Raw genomic sequence first — 12,164 nt, 5'->3', positions numbered from 1 at the left:
TCTGCAGGTGGCCCCATAGCCTGAGGGAAGCAGCTGCCATCTTCCCAAGGGGCAGAGCAACCCCTCCATCCCCACTGGCGGGGAAGCAGCTCCCATCCAGGCCAGAAGGCGGACGTGCCCAGCCTTCTGGTGAACAAAACCCGCTCCCGGCGCAGGCGCCGAGCTGGGAGAGGCCCCGACCAGGCCCAAATGGAGCTGGCTGAGGATGCGGTTTCGCACACTCCACCACCATTCTGCACTTGCTCAGCCGGTAGTTGAAGAGTTCTTTTTCACTGTCCAGGGCGCCTGTATAGGGCTTCATGAGCAGGGCCGGCTCTAGGTTTTTTGACACCCCAAGCAAAAAAAAAATTTGGCTGCCCCCCACCCCAGCCCTGGGCTCTTCCCCCCCCACACCAGTGCCCTCCCCCACCCGCATGCCCCAGCCCTGGGCTCTCTCTTCCCCCCCCACCCGCACCCCCTGCTACCCCAGGCCTGAGCTCCCCCCCCAAACATGACCTCCTTGTTCACCACAGCAATCCCCATTTACACTTGCAGTGGGAATCAAACTGTTTCTCCTATTTTTATTTCACTTTAGTATAAATCTCACCCCCGCAACCCCATCTTTAGTGCTCCAAATGCACATGGAAGGCATAGGGACTAACCCTCAAACCTTGTACCCAGAAAGGGATTGGGAGCTAGTAAAGAGGGTTCAGGCAGAGGAGCGGGTGTGGGGGTGCTTGTGGAGGAAGAGAGGGGGTATCAGGAGGGTTGCGGGAGAAGAGGTGCAGGGGAGGGGGGAGGTGCGGGAGGAGAGGGCTGGGGGAGGGTACAAGGGGAGAGGTGTGGGTGAAGGGAGAGTACAAGGGGAAAGGGCTCAGCGAAGGAGCAATGGGGGAGGTACAAGTGGAGGGGCTGCGGGCAGGATGAGGGGTACAAGGGCTGAGAGGGGCAGGCACTGACAGCTGCTTCCCCAGCCCCGTCCAGGCAGAGCCGAGAGGACAGACACTGATAGGGTTACCATATCTAATAAATAAAAAAAGAGGACCCGCCACGGGCCCTGGCCCCGCCCATTTCCCCACCCCTAGCCCTGCCCCAACTCCGCCCCTTCCCCGCCCTAACTCCGCCCCCTCCTCCCTCCCACTCCCAGCCATGGGGAAAGGGCTGCCCCAGCGCTACCGGCTTCACGGTTTGCCAGGCAGCCCCCGACCCTGCGCACCCGGCCGGCGCTTCCCCAGCGCAGCTGGAGCCCGGGAGGGGAAGCTCCCAGCTGGGGGCGCAGGGTCTGGAGGCTGCCCGGCAAACCGTGAAGCTGGTAGCGCTCGTGTTTGGGCAGCCCCTATGCCTCCGGACCCTGAGCCCCCAGCCGGGCACTTCCCCTCCCGGGCTCCGGCGGCGCAGGGTCCGGAGGCACGGGGGCTGCCCGAAGCCGGTAGCGCTCGGGCAGCCCGGCTCTTAAACAGAGCTGAAGAGTCGGGGAGGAGCAGAGCCGCCATTTTCCCGGACATGTTCGGCTTTTTGGCAATTCCCCCAGGACGGGGGTTTGACTGCCGAAAAGCCAGACATGTACGGGAAAAAGAGGACGTATGGTAACCCTAGACACTGACCCCCAGGTGCCTGAGCTGCGGGGGTCCCCCGGCAGGGCAGTATCCGCTGCCCCGCTCGGAGCCGGGCTCTGTCTCTCCCCGCCCAGGGCAGGCAGTGCGGGGCTGAGGCGGGGGAGGTGCGCGGCAGGCTGGGTCCGGGGGCAGGAGGGGGCGGCGGCAGATCCCTGGCAGCTCGGGCTGCCCAACCACTCGCCCTGTCAGCGCACGAGCCGGGATCCGCGCCCCCTGCCCAGCCCGGCGGCGCCTGCACAGCCCCCTCGGGCGGGGAAACGCCGCGCCGCCCTGGGGAGACTCAGAGCAGCAGCGGCAGCAGGACCCCTCCCCCCTCCCTGCCTCCCGGGCCCACTTCCCTCCCCCCCTCCCCGGCTCCTCACCCCCAGGCTGGGCTGCAGTTCAGGCTGCCCGGCCGCTGGAGAGCCGGAGCATCATCCCCCGGAGCTGAGCCCCTCTCGCCGCCGCAGCCGGGCTCAGCTCCGGGGATGACGCTCCGGCTCTCCAGCGGCCGGGCAGCCTGAACTGCCGTCCAGCCTGAGCGACTCCGGCTGCCATGAGCGCCACCTAGCGACTGCAGCCAGAACTGCAGTGTCAGTTCCAGCGCAGCCTGAAAGCCTCAGCTGACAGGGAACATCTTGGTTCAGGGCCGGCTCCCGGCTTTTTGTGCCCCAAGAATAAAAAAAGGGGGGGGGGCCTGGAGTGCCGCCCCTTGGAAAGTGCTGCCCCAAGCACATGCTTGGAGCGCTGGTGCCTAGAGCCCGCCCTGAGTGGGGTGATCCAGAGGAAGAAGCTCAAACATCCAATGTGGCTGGACAGCGGCAGGACATCAGCACTGCCGGGGGAGGGGTGGTGTGGCAGTGACATCACAAAGGCCTTTGGCAGGACCTCAGCCTATTGGACAAAGGCGGTGGGGAGGCGATGATCTCACAGAGAGATCTTGACATCAGCCAGGCAGGACAGGGGTGCAGGACAGGGGCAACCTTGGAGATCCCTGTGGCTTTGCTTCAGCATGTTTCCTTCTTGAAGTCTCTCCTTGAGGACTGAGAGACAATTCACTTTCACATACGTGAGCGCAAGGAGGACCATCTTCGGAGTTTTCTCCTTTTCTTTTATTCATTTTGCTAGAAAACAGACGTCCCTGTATAGAAGGTAAGAGCCTCCGAGAGGTTTGGAACCTGTTCAGTCTGATCCATCAGGTGCCGGCTGATTTTTAGGAAAGGAAAACACTAGATTGTGGGGGCAGCATTTTATTTCCGACCTAGGACTTTGTCCCTTAGAATCACTGGGGACATTGGGGTTTCTCCTTTTTGTTTTCCCTTTTCCTGTCTCTCCCTCCTTTCTCTTCTTCTCTTGCATCTTCGTCCTTTTCCCCTGCTCTCCTTTCACCAACAGGACCTGACTGTGCATGTGGAGTGGGGGGCGGAAAGGGGGTTGCACTCCAACTCTCAATGCCGGAGGCCCTCTGTTGCGGAGTGTGGGGGAGTTAGGGCCCTGCACCCCTCTTTCCGAGATTCACTGCGACTTTCAACCAGCCAGTAAAGCAGAAGGTTTATTTAAGGACAGGAACACAGTTTCAAGCAGAGCGTGTAGGTACGACCAGACCCCCTCAATTAGGTCCCTTTGGGAGGTTCAGGGAGCTTAGACCCCAGCTTGGGGTTCCCTGCGTTGCACCACCCAGCCCAAACTGAAACTAAACTCCCAACTCCTCCCGCTGCTCCTCTCCTTTGTTCAGTCTCCCGGGCAGAAGGTGTTAATTCTCCCCACCCCCGTTCCTGGCTCAGGTTACAGCTCAGGTAGCTTCCTTCAAGGGAAGTCCCCCCTCCTCACTGCAATCCCCCTGCAACATTCCCAGGTCAAATCTGCCCTGCTCCCTGCTCCGTCACACCCTCCCAAAGACATGTGACTGGAATAGTGCTCCAAGGATGAGTCCCTCCATTGGTGACCTGGGACATCTGGTGAGAACTCTCAGCTTTCTGATTCTCAGAGTCTCAATGCTGATTGGGTGAGCATGGGGCTCTTGTGAGGGATGAGACTCCGGTCCTTGTTACTCTCTTTTAAGACCAAGGAAATAAGCCAGAACCAAACATGTATTTGATTGCTCTTGCTGCTTTTCTCCATTCATTGTCTTTGAGTAATTCATGATTCTCTCTCTAATGGGCTAGTTCTTCTAAAATACTTACTGAATAATTAGGTTTTAATAAAGCCATATGCAAACCCATACTTCCAGTCACAAAGGAGTCAGGCGGCACCCTACAGAATGGGGGACAGTCCGCTGGAAAGCAGTGACCCTGAAAAGGATTTCGGGGCCATAGTGGACGAGCTGCTCAACATGATCTGTCAATGTGAAACTGTGGTAAAAAAGGTTAAAGCCATTCTTGGATGGATAGAGTAGTGAGTATGGAAAGGGAAGTGATCCAGCATTGGTGAGACTGATATTGGAATGTTGACTCCAGTTCTTGTGTCCACATTTTGAATATTATGTTAAAAATATTGGAGAGGGGACAGAAAAGATTCATAATTGAGTGATGGGGATGATGCCTTATAATGAGACATTGAAAAAGCTCAATCTGTTTAGTATATACAAAAGAAGAATGAGAGGTGAGTTGCTTGACTTCATGGAGAGAAAATGTTGAGTATAAAAGGGCTCTTTTACCTAGCAGAGACAGGCATGACAAGACCCCATGGATGGAAGCAGAAATCAGAAAAAGTAAAATGACCATAAAACCCAGATTTGTAAGAGGGTGATTCATCATTGGAACAAACTACCAAGAGAAATGATGGCTTCTCCATCTCTTGATATCTTCTAATAAAGACTAGATGCCTTCCTGGAAAATGTTTGAGTAAAAGAAAAACCCAGCTCTTCTGACATACAGGAGGCCTTAGGATACGCAGGGGATCAGATTAAATGCTTTAATGGTTCCTTCTGGCCATAAAGTCGACTAACTTATGAAAACCTGATTGCGGCCTGGGGAAGAGCCTCTCATGTTCTACTGTGTAGTCGGTGTCACCCCCACAATGAAGAGTCATTGAGTGGGGTGATCCAGAGGAAGCAGCTCAAACATCCAATGTGGCTGGACAGCGGCAGGACATCAGCACTGCCGGGGGAGGGGTGGTGTGGCAGTGACATCACAAAGGCCTTTGGCAGGACCTCAGCCTATTGGACAAAGGTGGTGGGGAGGTGATGATCTCACAGAGAGATCTTTACATCAGCCAGGCAGGACAGGGGTGCAGGACAGGGCCAACCTTGGAGATCCCTGGGGCTTTGCTTCAGCATGTCTCCTTCTCGAGGTCTCTCCTTGACGACTGAGAGAGAATTCACTTTCACATACATGAGCGCAAGGAGGACCCTCTTCGGAGTTTTCTCCTTTTCTTTTATTTATTTTGCTAGAAAACAGACGTCCCTATATAGAAGTTAAGAGCCTCCGAGAGGTTTGGAACCTGTTCAGTTTGATCCATCAGGTGCCGGCTGAATTCTAGGAATGGAAAACACTAGATTGAGGTAGCAGCATTGTATTCCCAATGTAGGACTTTGTCCCTTAGAATCACTGGGGATATTGGGGTTTCTCCTTTTTGTTTTCCCTTTTCCTCTGTCCCTCCTACCTTTCTCTTCTTGCTTCCTTTGTCTCTCCTCCCACCACCAGGAGCTCTGTGTGTGCAGTGGAGGCCGGGGACATTGTGGGAGGCCCTCACAGAGAGGTGAGACTGGAATAGTGCTCTGAGAGTGATCCCCTCAGTGGTGACCTGGGCCATTCTTTGGGCTATTTGATTAGAACCCTTACCCTCCCACCCCTCAAAGTCTCAACCTTAATTGGCTGAGGTGGGGGCTATTGACAGGGAGGAAACTCTAGTCTTTCTTCTTCTCTTTTATGACCAAGCAAATAAGTCACAACCAGTTATATGTTTGACCAATGTTAATCCTGCTTTCCATTAATTGTCTCAGAGCAGTTCATGATCCTCTCTAACATTCCAATTCTTCTAAAATACTTGATGAATAATTACTATGAACAACTGTTGGTCTGTAGCTCATTTGAGAGCAACTCTACTACTGACTGGATGCATCAGCTAAGACAAGTTACTGCTCCTTTCTCAGCCTTAGTTTCTCCTTCTGTCAAGTACGAATAATAATCCTCTCCCACCTACCTCGCGATGGGTGGATGATGGGGATCCATTGAAGAGTGTCACTAGTAGCAGTGCAGAATAGGAGGTGTCCTATCACATTGAGCCATATCAGTTTATGACATAATATTCTATTTTATTTGTATTTTATTATTTTGAAATTGTTAAGAGCAGCAACTACTTAGCTCAGACTGAAGCATCTCGTCTAATTTTCTAGATCATAGTGTCTCCCCTTTATGTACGACGAGACAGTTTAATGCACTGTGACAAACAGGAGATGCTCTTGTTTTGCAAACAAATATTTTTGGAAAGAATTTTCATCCGACTTGTTATGATTTCAAGAAACAAAGTTGTTTAGTCTGAATGGATTTTCTGACAGAAAATGGTTTCCATGAAAATTTTCACCCCTTATTTCCTGGGCTCTATCCCTGCCTCCGGGGGGTTGTTGTCCGTATGGAGTGTGTGTGTGTAGACCCCAGTACAGGTGGATAGGAGTGAAAGTGAATCATTTTTCAGGCCTGCTGTAAAACGCTGAGGTTCTCTCTGAATACCCAGACACTTTCTGTGCTCAGCTATTAGGTCAGCTGCCCTCAGCCCCATCTCCACCCAGTTCTGTTTGCATTCCCTAGATAGGATTCTCTACTGGGTATCCCCTGTTCCCCTTAAGATCCCGTTGGAGGAAGGGATGAGAAAGAGAGACAAACATTTCTCCCTCCCCCACAATCTCTACCAGTCCCTGCTCCTCATCTGGTGGGGAAATAAAGTAAAACCAGCCCATTGGGGCTGTGAGCAGGTAAATCTCCTCCCTCCCCAAGCAGCTCCCCCAGAGCACTAACCCAATGGCTCCCCCCCCCACCACATGGACAGAGGCTGAAAGTCCATCTGATGGCGGCTCAGGGGCCAGTGTGGAATGTGCTGGCCCTAGTGGGGCAGGTGACCCTGTAACACAACCACACCCAGCAAGGCCTGCACCAATTTTCTCCCTTTTTGTCAGTCCCCAGAAGACTCATGGACTAAGTGGTCCACAGAGACCAAGCTCCTCCGCACCAGGTGAGGGCTGGGGACCAATGGCTGAGGGGAGTGGGTGTGAGGGGAGCTCACACTTGGGGTCCTGCAGTGCACAGGGTGTGGGAGCTCTAGGAGTCCCTGGTTCAGTGCTGGGTGCACTAGCCAAGAGGGCAGCCGTCACACCTGTTCTTAGCCAAGTGGCTACTGCTTCTGTTTCCCTGCACAGTCTCCCCAGCTCTCGGGGACTCCTGGCTCTCTGCAGATGGCAGCGGGTGTGAGGGGCGCTGGCATGGGGGCTCCTGCGCTGTACAGGGGATGGGCTAACCAGAGATCTCTTGTCTCCAAGGCTCTCCGGCCCCCTTTCCAGTCTGGCTGCAGGAGGGGATCTGGGGACAGACAGAGGGGGCCTGGGAGAATCTGGGGAGCAGCCACCTGGGACCAGAAATGGAAATCCAGCTGTGGTGAGAAGGGAACGCTTGCCAGGGATGTAGCTGGTACAGGGGCTGCCGTACAGCTGGATACAATGTTGCAGCTATTTAATGCAGTGCACTGTGGAATTCCTAAGTTTTTGCAGCTGGATGGTGTGAGCTGAAATTATTTTCTTTAAAGGGAAGGCTGGCACTGCTCCTGTTTTGCTGGAGAATGCCTGGCTGGAGATCTGTAGCCATCAGTCACATGCCTTTATTCTGCTGCTGTTTCCTGTGGCTGGGCACTGCAGCCAGGACTCTTTTGCAGCAGAGTGGATTTGAGATCAGATTCAATAGGGAATTTGGGGAGTGGCCGCCTGGACCCAGAACAGGAGCTGCAACTGCGATGGGACAGGCGTGCTGGGCGGAGATGCTCTGGGGAAGCAGCTGGTTACTTCATGAGCAACAAGATACCATATTGTTACGTCTTTACTCAGACTGTGATGAGATGTATTGTAACCATTGTGTAAGGCAAACTTGCTTTCAACCAGTCTTGCTACTTCTTGGCAGCCAGATGCTGTCAGCTCTGGTGGATGTGCTGAAGCAGAGGTTCTCACTGTCGGCGGGTTTTTTGCTGGTGAATGTACTGCCTGAGAACTGTAGTCATCAGTCAAACACAGATGACATGCCATTATTTTTGGCCAACAGAAGTGACCTCCAGGAGCTGTGAGGGGGAGGCTGGAGAGATGAATCCCTCAGCCCATGTCACTTGCAGGCAGCTGACTGTGCCAATGAGACAATTCCCAGACTGCTGAGCAGAACAGCGGGATGGGGGAGTGGGGACACTTTCCAACAGCTAGGTCAAAAAACAACGACTCAGGTAAAGTGAAACAAGCCAGAGGACAAGTACAATTCTCACTTGACCTTTCCAGCCCTAGCAGGCAGTCTAGTATTGAAGACCTTTGCCACCCATTCTACTCCTAATTTACCAGAGAAGTTGCAAAAGGTCACTGAAGCCAAAATGGGGAATAGAACCAGGGTCTTTAACATAGACGGCCCAGGTCTTAGCTACTCAGCCCCACTGCCTTGGTTGAAAGTATCAACTATCTGTTCATTAGGTCACCTGTCTCTAACCGTTACAGCAGAGCCAGCAATAGGAGCCCAGAGTCCTGATCACAAATGTTCTACTGATGATGACTAGCAAATACTTGTGTAACCCACTGGCAAAGCACATGTCACATCCCCTCTACTGGCTGGTCTACACACAGCACAACAATTATTCCCAGAGCTGGTATGGTGGGGCTCCGAAAAGACAAGATTCAAATCATGTAGCAGAGCCAGGGAGAAAAGCTTTGTAGTTCAATGTGTTTTATTTTTATTTTTTTTTAATAGTTTGTTTAATTCACACAATAAGGAAAAAATACTTTAAAGCAGGATTATAGTTTATAAATATTTTTATCTGTAGGTTATGGAGCAATGTGCAACCAAACACAGCTGTTCCACATTTCAGCTATTCAGCACATACATTTCTTGCTGGTGCCACATCTTCACATGTTTGAAGGCTAATGGGCACCGTGACCAGCCAGCTCCCTCCAGAGCTCCATGAACAGTTCCTGAGTTACATGGTTATATGCAGTAAACACCCAGACAGGCCATAAAGGAACATGTCACAGGCTGGCCAATGTACCTGGACAGGCAGTTAAATGTGTCTCTCTCTTTCACAAAAAAGGTAAGCATTGCAAGTAAACCCACTGGAAATCTGTTGGCAGATGGAACAAACAGGAGTATGAGACGACACTGCTTGGAGCCCCACAAAAAGACCCACAGGGTTCCACCTGCCTTTCTGGAGCAGAGCAATGAGTTCTGGAACTACAAGAAGAAACAAAACAACATTTTGCCCCCCATTTCCTGAGAAAACCCCTGGTACAGCCTGGGGTGTTCAGGAAATCTTGGATCCTGGTTACGACTATAAAGCAGCAGCTTTGTCAAAGACAGAAACCTTGGGAGAAACTCCAGGGAACTGGAAGCAAAGGGCAGTGGGGAGTAGCCAGGCGCACATGATGGCCTCAGTCTATGGTATTTGCATCTATTGATTCCAGTGAGACAATTCTCAGAATGCCTGGGCCCTGACTTCATTCTGAGTTGTTGGTACTCAGCACCTTTCAGGGTTGGGCCTGAAGTATGTACCTGTTTCCCAGTCTGGTTACTATGGGCCGAGGGAAAGGGACAAGTGCTCAGTGCAGTTTTCCTTAGGTATCTACAGCTCAAGTCAGTGAAGATGGTGATTGGTTGGTCTCTGGGGGTTTAACAATCAAAATGATCATTAAAACGACAATAGATCTTAGTCATTTGTATTTTAAAATTATTGAGAAACCTTCACTAGCCAGTTCCCCAAGATGCCGATAACCTGAGTGTTAATAAACTTCTTTTGCAGGCTGGCCCCTTGAAATCAGTGGAAAGATTCCCAACCACATCAAAGGCCTTTGGATCAATCCCTAAGTGACTTGGTCCGTCACCCCAAGTGCCATTCACTGCACCCCAGTAACCGAGTTCTCTGCAGATGAAGTGCCAGGGGGTGGGAAGGGGAAATCCACCCCCATCCTGGGGCCAGGACATAGGGCTCCAGCACAGCACATCCTGTCCACCCTAAAGTTAGCCCCTCCCCCAGCCTGTGCCCTGGAGCGCTGGCTTCACCCCCCTGCACCACTGGGATTCCCCTTCCATGCGACATTGGGACTGCTTCCCCTCCAGCAGCTACTCCAAGCTGTCCCTTTGCTGCCACGGCCTCACTGCTATTGGTAGTGTGCTCGCTCCAGCAGTATCAGCATGTGTACATGTACCCGAGCTGGGAATCACACCTCCCAGGTGCTGTGTAGATGTGCCCTTAATCGAACTAGGACATTCTTAATGTAAGTAGGGTCTGAATGAGCTCTCCCCTGACACCTACTGATGAGCTGGGGAAGAGGACTTCAGGAGCCGACCTTGTTTGCATGGACACACCCACCCTGCCTAGGTGCTCAGCATGATGGGGCTGCCTTGCCAAAATGCTCACTTTTGGCTGGTGTTGGATCACCAGTCACTTTGTTATAGGGGTGGGTACTAAAGGGTTGTTCTTCTTGTTGTGTGAATGAAGGGCAGCAGAACTGTGCTTGGCATACCCTGATTGAGGGACTCACCCTCAACTAAACTGCACTCCCTATGCAGGGGACATGGGTTCCAAAGACTAGTGGAGGTGTGAGGGGGTGGTGAGATATCTGTACTAGATGGTTGAAGCCCTGGATGTGATCTGATCTTTTCTGTGTCCACTGTGTAATCACAGAGATGGTTAAGATTCAATGGGGAGTCTTGTTATGTACAAATGGAGCTGAAATCACTGATTATCAGGTTTAAGCATTAGGTCTGCTTTTGGAGAGTTTTTCTGATACAATAGACTGCCCTGTTTGTGCTACCAGTGAGTTTCCCCCACTAACAGCTGAAATCACTGAGAGCTGTGCTAAGTGGTATGACTTGAAGATGTCCTAGTGAGTGTGGGGTGGTGAGCTAATAACTTGCTGAGCAGCTGGTGCAGTGGTAAGTAGAGCTGTGAGTGGCTGGCAAGGCAGCTGGTGCCAGAGCAAATGCCTGGACAATGGAGCAAGCAAGATGCACCCCACCACCACCACCAGGGGGAGAGGTGAACTCTGCAGATGCACCTCTAAATTCCGGGTCTTCACTGTGAGTGCGGCAGAAGGAGAAGGGACGGGTACGTTAAAGGAACTTTTGGTTGCTTGACTAAAGAGCCTGAGACAAAAGGTCACTGCCCAAAGTACTCCAGGGTGGTGGTTTTGCTCATGGTTTTATGTTTATTAATCCAGCTTGCAGCGTTTTCCCAAATGAATGCCATGTGATTTCCCTCCTTTCATTAAAAGTTTCGTTTCTACACTCAGACTCTGTGCTTGCGAGAGGGGAAGTATTGCCTCCCAGAGGCACCCAGGGGTGGTGTGTAATTTTTGCTGGTTACTGGGTGGGGGCTAGAGCCGGTTCTGTGTTATATTGTTGAAGAGGAATCCCTAGATATTAAACCCGGCCCTGGTTGCTGCCAGCTCCACCGGGCAGAAGGGTTATATTAATACACAATGAGGGCACCCACAGCCACACACAGACTTGCACTGAAACAAGAGTGCAAACAGACACACAAACAGGTGTGTTGTGAGCAAGACACGAGAAGTCATTCTTCTGCTCTACTCTGTGCTGGTTAGGCCTCAACTGGAGTATTGTGTCCAGTTCTGGGCACTGCATTTCAAGAAAGATGTGGAGAAATTGGAGAGGGTCCAGAGACAAGCAACAAGAATGATTAAAGGTCTAGAGAACATGACCTATGAAGGAAGGCTGAAAGAATTGGGATTGTTTAGTTTGGAAAAGAGAAGACTGAGAGGGGACATGATGTTAGGATATAGATATTCAGGCCTGTCTGCAAACGCCTTTAAGAATTTAGGTGTATTCTTATCACTTGGCTAGTTATGGAGTTATAGAAGAAAGAATCAAAATCACTGTCTGCTGGTGTAAGGGCCTTCTCTTACTGTGACAATCTGAGGCCCTGTTCTTAGGCTAAGGCCTTCGGCTAAGCAGCAGAGGCCAGCTATAAACTGGAAAGTGTATGGTCACATCCTCACATTCCAAACTAGTCACATTGAAATAAGGTGCTATTGAGCTGTTAGGAATACAATCCTGTCCTGATATTCCTATCACCTCCAGAGAAAAGGAAGAGCCTAAAAGATGTAAAAGGAAACTTAGTTTGATAGCATCCTGTCTGCCAAGAACTCACTTATCAATAGCTGGGACGTGAAATCCTCATTTCTGTATTGTTCTATCACTGTAGTCTCCACTTCCCTATTGTTTGTCTGTATAATCTCTGTCTGGTTCTGTGAATGTTTCTGTCTGCTGTATAATTAATTTTGTTGGGTGTAAACCAAATAAGGTGGTGGGATATAATTGGTTAAATAACCATGTTACAATATGTTAGGATTGGTTAGTTAAATTTCAGTAAAATGATTGAGGAAGTAAACTGGAATCACGC

Source organism: Chrysemys picta, chromosome 12 (assembly GCF_011386835.1).
Source record: "Chrysemys picta bellii isolate R12L10 chromosome 12, ASM1138683v2, whole genome shotgun sequence".
Classification (NCBI taxonomy): Eukaryota; Metazoa; Chordata; order Testudines; family Emydidae; genus Chrysemys; species Chrysemys picta.
The sequence above is the reverse complement of the archived record's forward strand: the minus strand, read 5'-3'. Positions refer to the sequence as shown.